A 21460-nucleotide genomic window follows, 5' to 3' on the forward strand; every position below is an offset into this window, starting at 1 on the left:
ATTCTGAAACGTAGACATGAATGAAGAATTTTTCAACTGTTGGCAGGACTATAAAAGTTGCTGTGACTGCCAAACTGCTGAAGTTGCAGCACATGTACAAAGAAAATTTGACACAAGTAGAGCTCAATTTTATTCTCTTCCCTCTTCCCCCGCCCTCTCACCCTCATTCCATCAACACATGTAATAAGGTAAAGGACAGGAAGAGGTAGCCATTCAGCCCCTAATGCCTATTGCACCATTGAGACCATAGCTGTTTAAGCCTCCACCTCATATTCCTTCCCAGAAACCCAATTCCCTTTATACCCTTTTTTTTAATCAATTACATACTTTACATATTTACATATCATTTATCATTATCATTGCACACGTCGTTGGGTGTATTTAAGGCAAAGATTAATATGTTCTTGATTCGGCACGGCATCAAAAGTTATGGGGGAAAGGCCAGGGACTGGGGCTGAGGAAGGGAAAAAAAGGATCAACCATGATTGAATGGCAGAGCAGACACGATGGGCCAAATGGCCTAATTCTGCTCCTACATCTTAGGATTATAACAATGCAGAATCAAGGAATCAAGTGTAAAAGCTACTGAAAAGGTGCAGTGCAGGCAACCAATAAAATACAAGACCATAACAAGGTAGATAGCAAGGTCAAGAATCAATCTTATCTTCAAGAACATATAAGTCCATTCAAGAGTCTGGTTACAGCTGTCCGTGAGCCTTGTGGTACTAGAAAATACAAAACCTAGTGGCTTCTGTATCTTCTGCCCGAATGGAAAGGGGAGAAGAGAGAATGTCTGGGGTGGGAGGGGTCATTAATTCTGCTGGCTGCTTTACCAAGGCAGCGAGAAGTGTAACAGAGTATATGAAGGGTAGGCTGGTTTCCACAATGTACTGAGCTATGTCCACAACTCTCTACAATTCCTTGCGTAGCTGCCGTGCAAATCGTATGGGCCTAATTTGGAAATTACGCCAGATCATTTATATGTATTTCAAAAATCAGGTCTTTACTACTGATTGCTACAGAATGGCTATATACATGGAACAATAAGGACTGCAACATTCTGCACTTTCAGACAGTCAATTCGAGACATGATGATGACTTTACAACCATTCACTACAACACTTGGCTGCCACTTGGCCGATTTTCCAATCATATTACTATTTCACTTCCCACCTCTTACCTTGCCCATTTACACGCCAAATTCACTGAATTCACGCCAATGAGGCCACCACTCCAATTAATTTCAGTAACCACACTCTTGAAGAATGCTTCAGTTAAGCATGGAAAATATGCTTTTAATGTTAATATTTTCAGTATTTGCAGGTTGTATTTTTGATTTTCTTGCAGCCAACATAAACCCTTCCATTTCCCACAGTTTCTTGCTTACCTTATGACTCATAGACAGTGTCTACTATGCCAATTTACAACTGCACACATAACAGAGACTCCAACATCCAGCAACTAGGCCAGACAATATAGCCCAGTATTCAAGCCGAAGCTCATACACATTCAACATCGATAAGGCTCTTTTCAAATATAGCATCAGAAAATGAAATAACAGATGTGCATTCACATTGATCACACACTCAGACTTCAATCTCATGCTACTACCAGAAATGAGGGGTGTCAGACACAGAAGATTAGCATCTGTGGAAACAGACTTACCTGACCTTGTTTTCAAAACTGCCTACCAAGAGAACTGTTGACATGATTCAGATCATTTCTAGACTCCATTCCTCACAAGGGAAATATTGTATTTGTTGGGACAGCAGAGTGAATTTACAGGAATGATCCTGAGAGCACTAACCTTGCAGAGCACACTTGATGACCTAATTCTGCTCCTGTATCTTGTGGTCTAAGAGAAACAATATAGAATGCTTACTGATGTTTTCAGAATATTAACGTAAAAATCCAGAGTGTAAGGAAACTATTTCTACTGATGGGCAAGTTCAAGATCTAATCATAGAAGTGTTACAAAAAACAAGAGTGCATAGGTTTAAGATGAAATAAAAGGACTCGAGGGGAGACTTGTTTCACTCAAAGAGGTTGCTACCTGGAACTCACCACCAGAGATGGTAGTGGAATAAGATATAATCATTACATTTATACAAACACTGAACAGTGTTTGTTGGCGCGTGGTCAAGTGGCTAAGGCGTTGGACTAGTGATCTGAAGGTCGCGAGTTCGAGCCTCAGCCGAGGCAGCGTGTTGTGTCCTTGAGCAAGGCACTTAACCTCACACTGCTCCTGCACATTTATAGCCCAGCAGCAGCTGTTGGTGCAGTATGGACAAGACAAGGCAAGACAATAGGGAAGGAATAGAAGGATATGAACCTGGTGCAGGCAAATAGGATAAGCGTGGGGGGGGGAGGGGGTAAGATCAGCAAAAATGACATGGGTGATGGACCCTAATCTCTACTGTAGGACTCCATGACTTTGAGAATTATGTATCTCAGCTTTGCTCACACCAAGACAGATCAAGCCTTAAGAGATAATTTTATCTACTGTTTTTCTATTAACAGCACTGTAGACTTGAGCGAGCACACGGATAACTTATGCTCCCATTCCTCATGGTCTCATCGTGTAGCACCCGACTGCAGCTCCCAGCTGTATGACATCCACACTCTAATGCTTCTGCACCAGAACAGCTCTGACAGTCAAAAGCATAAATTAAATAGTAATCTGTCAACCATGTGGAACATCTGGGTCTAGACTAAAGACCTTGCCTCAAGAGTCAATAGGCATAAAGATGACAAAACAAACATCCCTAGAGCCATCTACTCAGACTACAAACAGAATGCATTGGGAGTACTGACACAAATTCTAGAATTGCCAGCTTTCCCCCCAGTGATTTGCATCCCTTTCCACACAAATTTATTCATTTAGTTTTTAAAAAGAAGATAATTAGGGTTTGACTGGTCATATTCAGAGCCTGAATATCCTCTCTGGATCTGATTAGAATGGAGTTACTTCTCCTGGGAATTGACTACTCCTAACTTAATTAAAAGCGGAGATGCCTCTTCATGTCACATGGGGCTTATTCAAAGCACAAACTTCCTGCTGACTAAATACGCTCTTCACAGCTACACAACTACATGACGATGACTGGTCTGATCTGCCTCCTGATCAATTTTCTCTTCACAAAAAGCTCTGTCAGTTATCCTTGAAATCCACTTTTGTTTTGTTTTTCCTCAAACTGGACACTGTCAATCTCACATTCCCTAAGAGTCAAGTACTAAAATATTGTCTTCTATGTAACAAATTGTTGAGATCAAGCAGCTGGCCTGTAGTGCACTGTTAAGCAACAAAAGCATATCCTGATCACAGATAACATGCTGCTCTCCAGTATGGTTACAAACTTTCAAAATGTCTACACACCAAAATGTATGTTTCTTCATTGTTTTTGTATTAATGAGATGTAAAAACTGTACCAGTCACTGTTTTATATTAACAAAATAGCACTAACAGTAAGATAAACTGCTGCTGTGTGAGGGTTTTCCTGTGTGGACCAAGGTTCCTACATTCATCATTAGGTTAAAATGCAAAGGTGCCAGGAAGTGGGGTTTGGGGAGAGAGGATGGGGGATCCTTTTGGTAAGTATCGATGCGAGGAAGAGTGTCTGATGTTTTCAGCAGGATTACTCTCAGCACCAAGAGCTGGTGGGCAGCATCTATAGGAAGAAGTACAGTCCACGTTTCAGGCCGAGACCCTTCGTCAGGACTAACTTAAAGAAGAGATAGTAAGAGATTTGAAAGCGGGAGGGGGAGGGGAGATACGAAATGATAGGAGAAGACAGGAGGGGGAGGGATGGAGCTAAGAGCTGGAAAGTTGATTGGCAAAAGGGATACAAGGCTGGAGAAGGGAGAGGATCATGGGATGGGAAGCCTAGGGAGAAAGGAAGGGGGAGGGGACCCCAGAGGAAGAAGGAGAGCAGGCAAGGAGTTTAGTGGGAGGGCCAGAGGGAGAAAAAAAGAGAGAAAAAAAAAATAAATAAATAAGGGATGGGGTACGAGGGGGAGGTGGGGCATTAATGGAAGTTAGAGAAATCAATGTTCATGCCATTAGGTTGGAGGCTGCCCAGACGGAATGTAAAGTGTTGTTCCTCCAACCTGAGTGTGGCTTCATCTTGACAGCAGAGGAGGCAATGGATAGACATCGGAATGGGAATGGGACATGGAACTGAAATGTGTGGCCACTGGAAGATCCTGCTTTCTCTGGCAGACAGAGCATAGGTATTCAGCAAAATGGTCTCCCAGTCTGCGTCGGGTCTCATCAATATTCAGAAGGTTGCACTGGGAGCAGTATATCACTCCAGCTGACTCACTGGTGAAGTGTCATCTCACCTGGAAGGACTGTCTGGGGCCCTGAATGGTGGTGAGAGAGGAAGTGTAAGGGCAGGTGTAGCACTTGTTCCTTTCAGACTTCAGGAAGGCTTTCGACTAATAGCCACAATGAACACTAACAGGGCTCTTGACAAGGTCCCATATGATATACTAGTCTGGAAAGTGAGATCACATAGGATCCAGGATGAGTTAAAGAACTGGATTCAAAATAAGTTTGGTGGAAGGAATCTGACGGGGACAGTGGTGAGCTGTTGTTTCATATTGGATGCCGGAATACCTAAAGTTCTGCCCACTTTTGTTTTTATTTGATCTTTATTTCGAGAAACAGCGCGGAACAAGCCTTTCTGGCCCTTCAAGCCGCACTGCCAAGCAACCCCCAATTTAACCCTAGCCTAAACACAGGACTCTCCATAAGGACCACAACCTTGTTGTGCTTTGGAGGCTTGCATGCCTCAATGATCCGGACAACTCAGCTTGCTGGAGTCAGAGCCTTGTGCTTTAGCTCTTGGTAGGTTCACCTATGCCAAACAGGTCAAAGGGTAGAGACCAGACAAAGAGTGGTTCATCAGTTGTCCAGATTCAGGTGTTTAGCTCAGGGCTAACAGCCCAGACTGGTAAAACTAAATTTTTATGGAAACAGCACTGAAGAAACCATCTACATCTGAGTTTAGCAGTATAATGGCCATAAGTAAACATGGGACAATTTACAATGACCAATTAACCTACCTGTGGACTGTGGTAGGAAACAGAAGGACCAGGAGAAAACCCATACATTCCATGGGAGGACATATGGACTCCTTACAGATGACATCGGAACTGAACTCTGAACTCTAATGCCCCAAACTGTAATAGCTTCACACTAACCGCTCTGCTACAGTGGCACCCAAGATTTTGTATTCAATATACTCGGCAATTCAACTTCAAATGTCCATTTAGGTACACAGTTCTAGACACACTACCATCTAGAGGAAGAGCTCTTCTCTCCTCAGTCATTACTGCCTGACAACTTAATTTGAGACTGTGGCCCCTGGTTCCAGACACTGTAGCCAGGGAAAACATTATCCCACTCCATCAAGTCCCATAAGAATTCACCCTATTTCAGATGGGTTAGACTTCTGGGTCGTGAAGGCAATGGTGAGATGTCTCAGAATTATGAGGGGCTTCGAAAGAACAGATAGAGGGAAACCAAGTCTACAGAGCAAGAGCAATTATAGAGGACATAAATGGAAGGCGATGGTCCAAAAAAAATCCAAGAGGAAAAATGTTGCATTATGTCAATATTGTGTCATTCTGTAAACAACTGCCTAAATGGGGTGTTGGAAGCAGATTTGTTAGTAAGTCAAATGTTTGTAGCCACTGCAAAGTGATCATTTATTTGAAACATGCTTTGGCATTGTTTAAGGCCAAAATAATACTCCCATGTAAGTTTGTCCTTTCTTTGGCTACTTGTCTATAACTGACACTATGTTGGCATCTTTCTCATGTGTGTGGTTAGCCAGACTCATTCGCTCCACCATCCTGTATTTCTCACTGTGTCTGTGTAGCTACTTAATATTCAACTTGATCTGACAAATCTAGACGTAGAACCATCTGCAGTCCTATAATTAAATCATTACACAGTAGAGTGATGGCTTCGTAAAGTTCTACAACTGTTTGCTTAAGCCTGTCTTTGTTTTTGGCCTACTTTCAATCACAATTTTATTTAGCAATTTTCTTTAATATACTCCAAGCCAGCTCCTTTCTCCATTGTCTGTCTCTGGTGCATGGTTAAGACTCCACGTAGCACAGAATCTTAACCATGCATCAGACTCAGTCAGCGTGTCACTCCATAGGTACCTGTGAACATAACCACAGGGCACAGCAGTCAGTGCTGCCTCCTAAGCTCCAAGAACCAGGGTTCGTGTTTGATCTCTGATGCAGTCTTTACACATTGTCTCCATGAGCATGTGGGTTTCCCCCAAGCACTCCCCTATCATTTTTCCTATTCATTGAGCACACCTGCAAGGACACAAGAAGCAGCATCCTTCAACAAAGAACCCACCCCCACCACCATCCAGGCCATGCTCTCTTCTCACTACTACCATCGGGCAGGAGGTACTGTACAGGAGTGTTAGATCTCACACCACCAGGTTCAAGAACAGTTATTGCCCTTCAACTATCAAGCTCTTGAACTAACATGCATAACTTCATTCACCTCAACTCTGAACATATCGACTCACTTTCAAGGTTCTACAAATCGAATTATTTATTTTCTTATTTTTATTACTTGCACAGTTTGTGTTCTTCTGCACATTGGTTGTTTGTCAGTCTGTGTAACTTTTCATTAACTCTATTGTATTTCTCTGTTCCCCTGCAAGAAAATGAATCTCACTATAGTATATGATGACATATTCAACACATACTTTGATAATAAATTTACTCTGAACTTAAAAGTTTGCAGGATAGTTGATTACCTACTATATTAATCTATGATGCAGGTTAATGTACAAGAAATCAAACAGGTGTTGGCAGGCAAGGGAGAGAGAGTATAGAGAAATAAAGGGAGGGAATAAGACCAATGGGATTGCTCCCCTTCGAGTCTGCATGGTCTTAATGGGGCAAACAGCATTCTATGTCATTATAAGAAAGAATTGCAGAGTCTGCTGCATAACTTACAAGGTAGTTAACACTTCTATGATGGCTTCTTGATTGTATGTATTTTCTGGAAAGGTGTTGTTTCTTTAAAAACAATGCTCATCAGCTCAAAGCTTTACAGCTACCAAGATATTTTGGATAATTAGTAACTGAAATAAAAGGGACAGCCAACTCACACAAAAGTTCACACAAATATTGATATTATAAGCAGATAATCTATTTTAATAGCATTAGCTGCGAGTACATTTTGCACTGAACACTGGGAACAAAAATATTTAGTTTAGCAACATGGCATAAAAAGTGTCAGAGAAAACACAGTGACTCTGTTTACCACCTCAATCATAAAGGCAAAAAACGCTGTACTCCAACTGAATTTCAGCAGTACCGTTCTCTCTAAGCTGCGTGGGTGCACAGCTGTACAGTAACTGAAATGCTCCTGCGCACGTAGCCTTTGTTGCCGTGCAGCTGGAATAAAGACAGACGAGTAAGGGCTTACGAAATGTGAAGAATCTTCTTTGTTGTACTGTATTTCACTACACCCTTCAATAAATAAATAAAAAAGTATGTGATTTTTCAGTTTTCATTCTAAATATTCACAGTATACATATTACAAAATAAAACTTATAAAATGCCATCCAGTTTTCAGGCCATGTAAAAATTTCCTGCTCAGAGCAACGGTCGGTTTGCACAGGTGCAAAAAAAATAGTGGGGATGTTGCAAAACACAGATTTTGCATTCCGGTTTCATGAATACTACAGTGGGGTGGACATCCTCAGCCTCTCAATGCACTAATTTACAAATAAGTCCTTAACGATACAAGTTGTAATAAAACTGATTCTTAAGCAAGAAAAAGAAAATAATTGTTTTGAGATCATACTCTATAGAGGTGTTTTACCAATGAGATGCAACATAGATAAACAAGTGTGACATGGAATATAGAAAAAATATCAGGGGCAAAAGTAAATTACACAGATTAATTTGTGGACAGACCCAATATGGATTGTCTTAAAGGTGTACAAAGCTGGATACTGCAGGCCAATGACGTTTGCATCACTGTATACAAACAAAGCAATAGGTTAAGTTTTAGCATTTGTAGCTGCAGTGGGAGATTTTGAATAAGCAAAGGAAATGGAAAAATATTTGATATCATTCTGGTGCTGCCACATTAACTTATATCAATGATGCCAAAGACAAACACAATGTCAAAAGGATGAGTGACATGACTGAATCTATTTGCATTACGTATTTTTGTTTACCAGTGAATTGACTTACCTCTTTCCATTTGGTCTCTAATGCTCCAAGACATGCAGCTTCCAAATAAATTAAAATCACATCTTACAATCAAACCATTCTGTCAAAAAGGACGATTATGTTTAAATGTTTAAAGGATCATAGTTAAAAAGAAATACAATTCAGGAAGTTAAGTAGCAACTTTGGAAAGAGAAACAATCAATAAAGACACTCAGGATTAAAACAATGACTGTGTCTCTGCTTCTTTTTCCACAGATGCTGCCTGACCTGCTGAGTGTTTCCAGCAATATCTGATTTTGTTTCAAATCATACTGGGAAGACTCAGCAGGTCAGGCAGCATCCATGAAAGGAAGAGGAAGAAGCCAGAATAAGAAGGTGGAGTGGAGAGGAGGGGAGGGAAAGGCCCCTTCCTTTTCTGTCCTGATGAAGGTCTCGGACCGAAACGTCAACTGTTTATTCCTTGCCATGGATGCTGCCTGAAGTGCTAAATTCCTTCAGCACTTTTTATGTGTTACTATGGATTTCCCACATCTGTAGAATCTCTGTGTCTGTGAAAAAAGAACCAGTCAAATAATACCTCTAGTGTTTCTTTTTATTTACCAGTATTAACAGATATAAAATGGCATCTAATAAAACACGAGAGGTAAGGTGCCTAGAAACTACATCCACACTGAGTTTTAAATGTTCAGATTAGGCAGAGATTTGACACTGGAATTTTCTTTAAATACTCAAATAAGACACTGTGCAGGAGGTGAGGGCTATGTGCTACAGCAAGTTTTAATGTGCTTTGAACGCATTACAGTAGGGAAGCATTAGAAAAATACGAGAACCAAGGTAATTTACTGCACTTTCTTGTTCACTATGAACAGCTGCTTCCAGCACATGACCCAAGTGGTCCACTTCTGTGTGAATATTGCCATTTAATTCTTTAGACAACCTTTAAACACTGGATAAATGATAACCTGATAACCCCATGAACCAGTTTGTTAGGACTGCAAACTGCATTCACCTTTACTGAATCAATTGAAAGTCCTTGTACAAAAGTAGATTTGTATTTCCCATAGCAGCGAACTTTAAGTACTCATCTCATCAATGTAATTCTTTTAGAATTAGACTTCAAGCTGATTTTTTAACTGATGCACTTTAAAAATCTGTTCTAAATCTTCACCTCATAATGTACCATCATTAGCCTTTTCATGAAAAGTAAGGATGTAAATGCTCTTGTACTGCTTTTAGCTAGCTAGCAGAGAAAAAGATCCTGTTTCTTAATTGCCAAAGGCCCACAAATCAGGTGGTGGTGGACAAAGGCTCAATAATAAAACTGGGTCCTTTGTCTGCCATCAGACCATTTTAAAATAGAAGCATGTTGTCTTTTCACATCAGTTCATGCTTCACAAAGCCTTTGAATCCAGCATATTTCTCACAGATGTTTGCTTGCTTACTTGCCTCTAAACCAATAGCCTCAAATTCAGCCATCCCCCAACCTTACACAACTGACAGGAGGAATGTACAGGGAGGGGCTGAATTGCTCTCAAATACAAACAAGTGAGGGGTGAAATTACCTCACCTGAAATCAATGAGTCAGTGGAGAACTCTGTCATTTATCCTATACTGCAACAAAAGGGCCAATCTATATGGGTTAACCCCGTCTGGAATCCAAGGTCCAGAATTGGCCAATTTGTGTATTAGAAACAGCCTCTCATTTAGGCAACAGCTAATCTTTACAAACCCTTGGGATTTACAGCATTAAAAAAATGACCTCTCAAGTGTGCTGGGAGGAACGGAAATGTTCTATGGCTTTGCGATCAAAGCCATGCAAGTATTATCCTTGGATATTAAACAATAGGCTACTGTTGCTCAACTGTGGATTTCCACCCTCACTCCTCTGAAATAACTGCAGGATTTTTTAAAAAAATTACAAGGCATGAACAGTCTTCACAAAAAACTGGGGCCGTTGTTGGGAGAGGCTAGTGTCCAAATCAGTGCCACAAATCTGCAGTTCCCTTATCTCCATTTTATTTCTTCAGTGTTACATCCCGAGCTAGTGCACTGCAAAGTGCTTAACAGCCTGTTGAGAGTGTTTGAAAGTGCAATGAAGGAATTTCACTGTACAATTTGATCAGAAACTCCTAGAACAGCAAATAGAGTGGGGAACACACACAAAATACTGGAGGAACTCAGCAGGCCAGGAAGCATTTATGGAAAAAATTACAGTCATTGTCGGTCTCTGACTGAAACGACGACTGTACTTTTTTCCTTAGTTGCTGCCTGGCCTGCTGAGTTCCTCCAGCATTTTGTGTGTGTTGCTTGGATTTCCAGTATCTGCAGATTTTTTCTTGTTTGAAATAGAGTGGGGATCCTGTGTTCCATTTCCAGTTTCCACAGTGTAGTTGGGGGTGAGGTAGGGGGGCGGGGAGAGTTACTCACTTTATTTATTTATTTATTTAGTAAGTAAGTAATTGCACAGATTGTCTTGTTTTGCACATTGGATGTTTGTCAGGCTTTGTGTGTAGTTTTTCCATTGATTCTATTGTACCTCTTTGTTCTGCTATAAATGCCTGTATGAAAACGAATCTCAGGGCATTATATGGTGACAAATATGCAGTTTGATGATAAACTGCCTTTTCCTCCTCCTCCTAGAATAGACTACGTCCATGCCATAATGACTTTACGGCTGAGCTGTGCTGTGGGACTTTTCTGCACTCCCCGAGTGGCCATGGATTATCCTCTCATCCAAAAGACAACATCTCTGACGATGCAGAATTCACCCAAGACTGAATCCGAATGTCAATCTGGAGGACTGTGTTCAAATCCCTGGAGTCTCGGCACTTAGACATCCACAGTAAAACTTATTGTGAGCACCACACTCGGAGGGCAAAAGTCTTGTTCTAGAAAATAACATCCTTGCTTTTCACTTCCGAATGTTGAGAACAAAAAGTATTGCATAAAAGACTAATCAATTCTGGAGTCAATGCATGTTGCAAAGAAACTTACTGTACTGCTTCTAACTTCCCGCAGCCACAGAAGAAACTTCAGATACTAAAGACAGGGCAGCACGGTAGCATTACTGTTAGTATAACACTATTACAGTACCAGTGACCCAGGTTCAATTGCCACCGCTATCTGTACGGAGTTTGTATGTTCTCCCATGAACATGTGGGTTTTCTCCAGGTGCAATAATTTCCTCCCACATTCCAAAAATGTACGGTCAGTCAGTTAATTGGTCACATAGGTATGATTGGGTGGCGTGGGCCTGTTACCATGTTGTACAAACAACAAATGACAAATACTAAAAAAAAGGAATCCTGTAATTGATTTTCATTTTATTCTTGAGCAGAGTACTCTACTTGTCAACATAAACAGGGTAGATTATATATTCTCAGCTCTCACGGTAATTATCCAAGGCAGATCTTGAAGTGCTCTTACAACATGGAAAGCATCCAGTCCAGACTGGGTTCCTGGCCAACTAAGAAAGACTTGTCTTGATCAACTGGCTCGAGTGTTCACCGATATCTTTAACCCCTCGCTTCGGGAGTTTGAGGCACTCTCCAGTACCCAAGAAGACTGTGGTAACCTGCTTGTTGCCCAGTAGCACTTACATCCACTATAATGAAGTTCTTTCAGAGGTTAGTGATGAAACAGGTCAATTCCTGCCTGAGAAGCAACTTAGATCTGCTCCAATTTGCCTATCGTCATAACAGGTCCACAGCAGATGCCATTTCATTGGGTCTTCACTCAACTCTAGAACATCTGGATTGTGAAGACACATACATCAGGATGCTCTTCATTGACTACAGCTTGGCATACAATATTATCATCCCCTCAACACTAATCAATAAGCTTCAAGAACTAGATTTCAACACTTCCTTGTACAGCTGGATCCTTGACTTCCTCACTTACAGACCCTAGTCAGTTCAGATTGGCAACATCTCCTCTACAACCTCCATCTGCACAGGTGCACCACAAGGCAGTGTGCTTAGCCTCCTGCTCTACTCACTTTACACTTATGACTGTAAGGCTAAGCAGAGCTCCAGTGTCATATTCAAGTTTGCTGACAACAGCCCTGTCATAGGCCAAATCAAAGGTGGAGATAAATCAGCATATAGGAGGGAGACTGAAAATCTGGCTGAACAACCTCTCACTCAATGTCAGCAAGACCAAAGAGCTGATAGTTGACTACATGAGGAGGAAACTGAAAGTCCATGAGCCAGTCCTCAACAAGGGATCAGACGTGGAAAGGGTCAGTAACTTTAAATTCCTCAGTGTTTTCATTTCAGGGGATATGCCCTGGGCACGACATGCAAGTGCCATCATCAAGAAAGCATGGCAGTGCCTCTACTTTCTTAGGAGATTGCAAAGATTCAGCATGATATCCAAAACTTTGATAAACTTCTGTAGATGTATAGTAAAATGTATATTGACTGGTTGCATCAGTCTGGTATGGAAACACCAAAACTTCTGAATGGAAAATCCTACAAAATTAGTGGCCAGTTCGTCAAGGGTAAAACACATTTACATTGAGCACTGTTGCAGGAAAGCAGCATCCATCATCAGGGACCCCAACCATCCAGACCATGCTCTCTTCTCACTACTGCCATCAGGGAGAAGATACAGGAGCCTCGGGACCCACACCACCAGGTTCAGGAACAGTCACTACCTTCAACCATAAGGCTCTTAAACCACAGGGGATAACTTCACTCACCCCATCATGGAACTGTTCCAACAACCTATGAGCTCACGTTCAAGGGCTCTTCATCTCATGTTTTCGATATTTATTGCTTATTTATTATTAATACTTCTTCTTTCTGTGTTTGCAGTTTGTTGTCTTTTGCACATTGGTCGTTTGTCCATCTTCTTGGGTGCATTCTTTCATCGATTTCATTGTGTTTCTTTGTACTTACTGTGAATTCCCGCAAGAAAATAAATCTCAGGATAATGTATGGTGACATATATGTACTAAGATAAGAAATTTACTTTGAACTTTGAAAAAACAGCAGAAAATATAATAGGAAGCTCAAAAGCAAGTCATCCTCAGAAGTGTAATCTGAGGCAAATAGAGAAGGGACATTCCACGTGAAGAGGCAGAGAATGCACCACTCATCACTTGACTTGCATGTCATTTAGTGAACTGAACAAGGAAATAATTAGCCTTTTAAACAGGTATGTAAGTAAATTCCTTTAAGTACTAGTGTCTGCAACAGCCGATGCAGATGTTATAAATATTTAAAACACTTCCTCTTTCTACACTGGTAGATCGATTCTTAGGAGGTCCATTGCCTGCATCTCTTCCCTCTAATTAATGCTACACATACACAAACCTAGGGTTAACCTTTGCTTTCATTTACCAGTACTGATCCAGTGTCCACACTAGAAGGTACAGGAGCCAGGGATTTGTCCTTTCATAGATGCCAACCGTTGCTTAAGGGGCAGCATTCTTGACCAGCAGTAGCTCATGTGCCATTAGCTGAATGTGCAAACGACGTGCAGAAGGTGGTGAACCTTGGGAATTATGCATCCCAGAGGATCGTGGATCATCAGAGGCATTTTAAGAGGAAGTAAAAGATCTGGAAACTGAGGGCCACACACACAAAATGCTGGAGGAACTCAGCAGGCCAGGCACCATCTAGGAAAAGAGTACAATTGATATTTCAGGCTGAAGCCAAGGGTTTTGGCCTGAAACATCAACTGTACTCTTTTCCTAGATGTTGCCTGGCCTGCTGAGTTCCTCCAGCATTTTGTGTGTGTTGCTTGGATTTCTAGCATCTGCAGATTTTTTCTTGTTTGTGAATGGAAACTGAGGGCTTTGAGAATTGGCACAGAAGAGAGATGAGGCTTAAGGTAAATATACTGTGGCCATATTAAATGCTGGAGCAAATTTGAAGGGTTGAGCTCTTATTTTCTAAGGAACTGCTACGCTGTTGAGGCACTTAATAGGTGGAATATTATCAGAATCAGATTTAATATCACTAACGTCATGAAATTTGTTGTTTTGCCGCAGGACAGAGCATTATAAAAACTATAAATTGCAGTAAGAAATATACATAAAAATTAAATAAGTTGTCCAAATACAGAACAAAAATAGTGAGACTGTGTTGATGGATTGGTTAGCTTTATTTCAAAGCAGCTGAGTTCAAGTCAATGCTTATTCCTCAATCAGTCTCAATATGAACAAACAATTGATTATTTCTGTGCATATTTAGCTGTAGTACTATATTTTAACATGATTTTAAGTACTTCATGAATTGTGAAAGGTTTTGTAATGTACTGAATATGCAAAGAATTGAGCCTTTAATTTTTTTTAAATGCTTCCAATCCCCTACAATGTATAAATACACAAGCCTCATCTGCAGTGAGAAGTTCTTAATTTTTGTTACTCATAGTAACACAGCAGACTTGAGGTTTGAAGCCACCAACATAACCACTTGTTTCTCTGTTAACTGCTCATAGAGAAACCAATCATTTCAGTGCCCCAGGGCTAATAGAGAGTTGGACCCTACATAGCTTCATGAAAAGTAGACTGCTCTTGTAAAGTGCAGACAACTAACCAACTGTAATGGATTCATTAAAATTTACAACTTGCACCTTTAATACAATAAAACATTCCATGCTGCTTCAGAGAAGCAATTACCAGGCAAATGCTACCATGAGATATCTAACTGAAACTCAAAAGCTTGGTGTTAAGTTGTTTTTTTAAATACAGCATTAGCATCACTCAGTTAAAAAGGACTAAACTCTAATATGCAGCTGATAGGATTATATTGCCTTGCATTGTACTGCAGTTATCTTGATGCAACATGGAGGAAATCCTGCTGCTCACAGTACATAAGGGGTTAAGATTTAGGGCTAAAGGCCTTTGATACTTGCTTTCCACATAACAGAATGGAGGCCAAGCCAAGAATGCAGAACATTTATACTTAGTGGCCACTTTCTTAGGTATACCTGTACACCTGCTTGTTAATGCAAATATTCAATCAGTCAATCATATGGAAGCAACTCAATGCATGAAAGCATACAGACACGGTCAAGAGGTTCAGTACAACCGCGGTAAAACAAGATACAGACAAGAGGTTCAGTTGTGGTTCAGACCAAACATCAGAACGGGGGAGAAATGTGATCTAAGTGATTCTGACATGGAAATATTGTTGATGCCCTGACAGGTTGGTTTGAATATCTAAGAAACTGCTAATCTCCTAGGATTTTCACTCACAAAAGTCTCTACAACGTACCTAGAATGGTGCAATAAACAAAAGACATCCAGCGAGTGGCAGTTCTGTGGGCAAAAATGGCTTGTTAATGGGAGAGGTCAAAAGAAAGGCAATGGTAACTCAAATAACCACACAATACAACAGAGGTGTGCAGATGAACATCTCTGAACGAACAGCACTTCAAACCTTGAAGTGGATGGGCTACAGCAGGAGACCACATCAGATTCCTCTCCTGGACCTAATAAAGTGGCCGCTGAGTGTATGTAATTGAAAACCGCACATCACCATTAAGTACTACTGAACATCTGAGTATCACAGCCACCCTTCCAGGTAGGTGTAGTGATGCTTGGCTGTGTATTATGAATAATTTCATAACTTCTCTCAAGCTATTGAGAAGAGATGTTATTGGGCAGCAGTATCCATCATCTTTTATTGATTATGTTTCAAACCAAGCTGATATTGTTCATGACCTTATTTAGAGATACAGCACAGTAACAGGCCCTTACATCCCAATGAACCCACTCCGCATTACATCCACGTGACCAATTAACCTACCTACCCAGACATTTTTGGACTGTGGGAGAAAACTGGAGCACTTGGAGGAAACATACACGGTCACAGGGTGAATATACAAATTCTTTACAGACAATGCAGGAAATGAACCAGGGTCACTGGCACTGTAATAGCATTCAGTTAATCATGACGCTACCATACCATGCTGTCTGTTTTCTGGTGAACGCAGCAGGCCAGGCAGCATCTCTAGGAAGAGGTACAGTCGACGTTTCAGGCCGAGACCCTTCGTCAGGCTCTTCCTTCAGTTAAAGTTCTAAGTTCATTGGGCAAGGGTTATACAATAAGAAAATTGAAACTTTCAAAAGACTCCTGCGAAATACATATTTGCTTATATTTTACCATGGAAATAGAAATTCTTATTACAACAAATACAATTTAGCAGACGAGGAAAACTACAAATACACTACTGGCACTTTAGCGTATACACTCAGTGATCTCTTTATCAGGCACACCTGTACATCTGCTCAATAGTCCAACTATCCAATCAGCCACTCATGTGGCAGTAACTCAATGCATAAAAACTTACAGACAATTCTGTGCAGCAATTCTGTGGCCTAAACGCCTTGTTAATGAGTGAGTTCAGAGGAGAATGGCCGGACTGCTTCAAACTGACAGGAAGGTGACAGCAAATGAAGTAAACACACATTACAACAGTGGGGTGCAGAAGACCATCTCTGAAAGCACAACACAATGAAGGAGATGGGCTACAGCAGCAGACCACACCAGGTTCCACTCCTGTACCTAATAAAGTGGCCATTGAGTGTATATTTACACATTTATACAACAAACCTTTCAGCCAAAGTTTTTATGAACCAATCTTAGCACCTATGCACCAGAACTAAAAAGAGTCCTTTGTCTTAAACTGTGTCATGTTCAATAGATTAAGATTGCTTAATCAGAATCCTGACTACTACAGGAAATGATCCAAGTATCTGCACTGATAAACTTGTAAACCCATTATTTGAATCTAGGCATGTACAGGATGAGCAGAAGCAACATTTCAAACTGCCAGCTTACCTCTTCAAAATAACATCTTCAACCAACTACAATTGCCTGTGACATTTGACCATGCAAAAATGGCCACTACAAGTCGAGATTGCTAATCACCACTATGCTTCATTTGTATATTCAACCGAATTAAACATCCTGTGGTACTTCACAGCAGTAGTATCAAATTTCGGATGTCAACCACAAAACGACGTATTGGAGAGGAGACCAAGAGCCTTTTCACATTCCACCCTTTTCTGCACATCCACCACTAGGTCTAAAAGTCATACTCCTTTCCTGAACTCCCTACCCTTTGTTTGTGTAGCTATGGGCCTGTACTCACTGGAGTTTTGAAGAACGAGGGGGATCTCATAGAAACTTTTCAAATGTTGAAAGATCTAGATAGAGTGGACATGGAGAGGATGTTTCCTATAGTGGGGGAGTCTAGGACTAGAGGGCACAGACCCAGAATACAAGGAAGGATGTCCATTTAGAACAGTGATGAGGAGGAACTTCTTTAAACAGAGGGTGGTAAATCTGTGGAATTCATTGCCAAATGCTTTGGAGGCTAAGTCATTGAGTATATTTAAAGCAGAGGTTGATAGGTTCTTGATTAGTAAGAGTGTCAAAGGTTATGGGGAGAAGGCAGGAGAATGGGGTTGAGAAGGATTATATATCAGCCATGATGGAAAGGTGGAGCAGGCTTGATGGAACTCCTAGGTGATATGGTCTAATCTTCAATCGCTCTTTTTATCCTAATATCACGAGCTGTAACTTGAAATAAATGTAAGTTTTGTCACTATGATGCCAATGGGCCATCAGTGAAATCAAGCCAGAAGGTATCTGAAGTAACCATGCCGAGAAACAAATGGTGTTCCATTTACACCACAGATTAAAGGAGGCAATTTGTCTTTGCTTACTGCTGTGACACCAGCTGCTTCAACAGTGGCTTTTCTTGAGGTGTTTAATCACTGCAGGAACTTTTGCTGTGCCAGGGGAAAAAAAAGTCCTTGAGTAATTCTATGTTTCTTCCTCTCATTAACCTCAGCTTACTCATTTTAAGTGTTTTATCAGGGCTTAGGATATTAAGCAGAGACTGGTTTCAATGAAACTAGTCATACCAAACCAGTGGAGTCACTCAGTGCAAAGCTTATATTTACTTGGGGGGGAGAGAGGTGGGGGTGGAGAGCGAGGGGGGAAGAGAGAGGAGGAGAGGGAGCAGGAGAGGGTGAGGAAAGAAGAGGTGATATGGTGGAGTGGGGGAAGGGGAGGGTCTGCAGGTGGGGAAGAGGAGAGGACATGGGGGTTGGGAGAAAATGCGCAAGTGAGAGGCAGTGAGCAAAACAAGAAAGAGAGAGAGAGCATGGGTATGTACATGGATAGAGAAGTCTGAGCAAGTCTTAACCTGGAAAACACCATTGCTGATGTAATAAACAGGAATTCTACAGATGCTGGAAATTCAAGCAACACACATCAAAGTTGCTGGTGAATGCAGCAGGCCAGGCAGCATCTCTAGGAAGAGGTGCAGTCGACGTTTCAGGCCAAGACCCTTCATCAGGACTAACTGAAGGAAGAGTGAGTAAGGGATTTGAAAGTTGGAGGGGGAGGGGGAGATCCAAAATGATAGGAGAAGACAGGAGGGGGGGAGGGATGGAGCCAAGAGCTGGACAGGTGATTGGCAAAAGGGGATACGAGAGGATCATGGGACAGGAGGTCCGGGAAGAAAGACGGGGGGGGGGGGGGACCCAGAGGATGGGCAAGAGGTATATTCAGAGGGACAGAGGGAGAAAAAGGAGAGTGAGAGAAAGAATGTGTGCATAAAAATAAGTAACAGAAGGGGTACGAGGGGGAGGTGGGGCCTAGCAGAAGTTAGAGAAGTCGATGTTCATGCCATCAGGTTGGAGGCTACCAAGCCTTTCCAGACCTAATCAGTTCCCCTCTACCACCACTCTGCTCCGCCTAGCGGAATTAGTCCTTACTCTTAATAATTTTTCCTTTGGCTCCTCCCACTTCCTCCAAACTAAAGGTGTAGCTATGGGCACCCGTATGAGTCCTAGCTATGCCTGCCTTTTTGTTGGGTTTGTGGAACAATCCATGTTCCGTGCCTACTCTGGTATCTGTCCCCCACTTTTCCTTCGCTACATCGACGACTGCATTGGCGCTGCTTCCTGTACGCATGCAGAACTCGTTGACTTTATTAACTTTGCCTCCAACTTTCACCCTGCTCTCAAGTTTACCTGGTCCATTTCCAACACCTCCCTCCCCTTTCTAGATCTTTCTGTCTCTGTCTCTGGAGACAGCTTATCCACTGATGTCTACTATAAGCCTACTGACTCTCACAGCTATCTGGACTATTCCTCTTCTCACCCTGTCTCTTGCAAAAACGCCATCCCCTTCTCGCAATTCCTCCGTCTCCGCCGCATCTGCTCTCAGGATGAGGCTTTTCATTTTAGGACGAGGGAGATGTCTTCCTTTTTTAAAGAAAGGGGCTTCCCTTCCTCCACTATCAACTCTGCTCTTAAACGCATCTCCCCCATTTCACGTACATCTGCTCTCACGCCATCCTCCCGCCACCCCACTAGGAATAGGGTTCCCCTGGTCCTCACCTACCACCCCACCAGCCTCCGGGTCCAACATATTATTCTCCGTAACTTCCGCCACCTCCAACGGGATCCCACCACTAAGCACATCTTTCCCTCCCCACCTCTCTCTGCATTCCGCAGGGATCACTCCCTACACAACTCCCTTGTCCATTCGTCCCCCCCATCCCTCCCCACTGATCTCCCTACTGGCACTTATCCGTGTAAACGGAACAAGTGCTACACATGCCCTTACACTTCCTCCCTTACCACCATTCAGGGCCCCAAACAGTCCTTCCAGGTGAGGCAACACTTCACCTGTGAGTCGACTGGGGTGATATACTGCGTCCGGTGCTCCCGATGTGGCCTTTTATATATTGGCGAGATCTGACGCAGACTGGGAGACCGCTTTGCTGAACATCTACGCTCTGTCCGTCAGAGAAAGCAGGATCTCCCAGTGGCCATACATTTTAATTCCACATCCCATTCCCATTCTGACATGTCTATCCACGGCCTCCTCTACTGTAAAGATGAAGCCACACTCAGGTTGGAGGAACAACACCTTATATTCCTTCTGGGTAGCCTCCAACCTGATGGCATGAACATCGACTTCTCTAACTTCCGCTAGGCCCCACCTCCCCCTCATACCCCTTCTGTTACTTATTTTTATGCACACATTCTTTCTCTCACTCTCCTTTTTCTCCCTCTGTCCCTCTGAATATACCTCTTGCCCATCCTCTGGGTCCCCCCTTCCCCCCCCCTTGTCTTTCTTCCCGGACCTCCTGTCCCATGATCCTCTCGTATCCCCTTTTGCCAATCACCTGTCCAGCTCTTGGCTCCATCCCTCCCCCCCTCCTGTCTTCTCCTATCATTTTGGATCTCCCCCTCCCCCTCCAACTTTCAAATCCCTTACTCACTCTTCCTTCAGTTGGTCCTGATGAAGGGTCTCGGCCTGAAACGTCGACTGCACCTCTTCCTAGAGATGCTGCCTGGCCTGCTGCGTTCACCAGCAACTTTGATGTGTGTTGCTGATGTAATAACTGTTTAAAAAAACACATTCCTTTTACCAGCACTCTTTCATTTGATATGCTCAGATGCATCTGCCATTCTTAGTGACTAATCCTTACTGGAGATGTTTTCCATTTAGTAATGGCCAATTTATTCACAATAAACAATATTTGTCAATAAGGGAACAAGCAAGGAAAACAGGTAATCCCTCAAAACTTTCTGGCTGCAACTTCCCAAATGGGATCTAAAACAAGTCAAATTAATCTATTTCAAATCAATTTTTAATCATCTTTGACACCAGATTACACCCTGCTCTCAAGTTCACTTCTGGTCCAGAATCCATTTCTCTCTTCTGTTGCATTCCAGGCTTGATCTATTCATATTGTGTTTGATTAACTATTCCATGCAGTGACAAAATCACAGCTTCCATGTGTATTGGCCTGTAATACATCCCTCCCCACCATCAGTGGTATCTACAGGAAGCACTGCCTCAAGAAGGCAACACCTACCACCAAAGATCCCTGTCGTCCAGCCCATGCCATCTTCTCACAGCCACCATCTGGCAGGAGGTACAGAAGATTGAAGCCCCACTCCATCAGGTCCAAGAACAGCTACTTCCCTTCAACCATTTGGCTCCTGAACCAACTGGAACAAGCCTAATCACTATAATACCACCACATTCATCACTTTGCACTGAAATGAACTTGATATTTTGTTCTACTAGTGCGCTGCGCTTCCTTGTAAAAATCGTTACAATTTATGTTTGCTTGTGAATGCTGCTTATATGATGTGATGTGCCTGAGATGCTGCTGTAAGTTTTCCATTGCACTTGTACATCTGGCAATAAACTCAACAAGATGATAATATTTCTATTACTCTGCA

General features: G+C 42.1%; 1 protein-coding gene across 2 annotated transcripts in view; it reads right to left on the bottom strand.

Moving 5' to 3' along the window:
- The window catches only part of sh3rf1 (SH3 domain containing ring finger 1), a 189553-nt gene that overhangs the window by 152365 nt on the left and 15728 nt on the right, over positions 1-21460 (bottom strand). The window lies entirely within an intron of this gene.

Source organism: Mobula birostris, chromosome 5 (assembly GCF_030028105.1).
Source record: "Mobula birostris isolate sMobBir1 chromosome 5, sMobBir1.hap1, whole genome shotgun sequence".
In the NCBI taxonomy this organism is placed as follows: Eukaryota; Metazoa; Chordata; class Chondrichthyes; order Myliobatiformes; family Myliobatidae; genus Mobula; species Mobula birostris.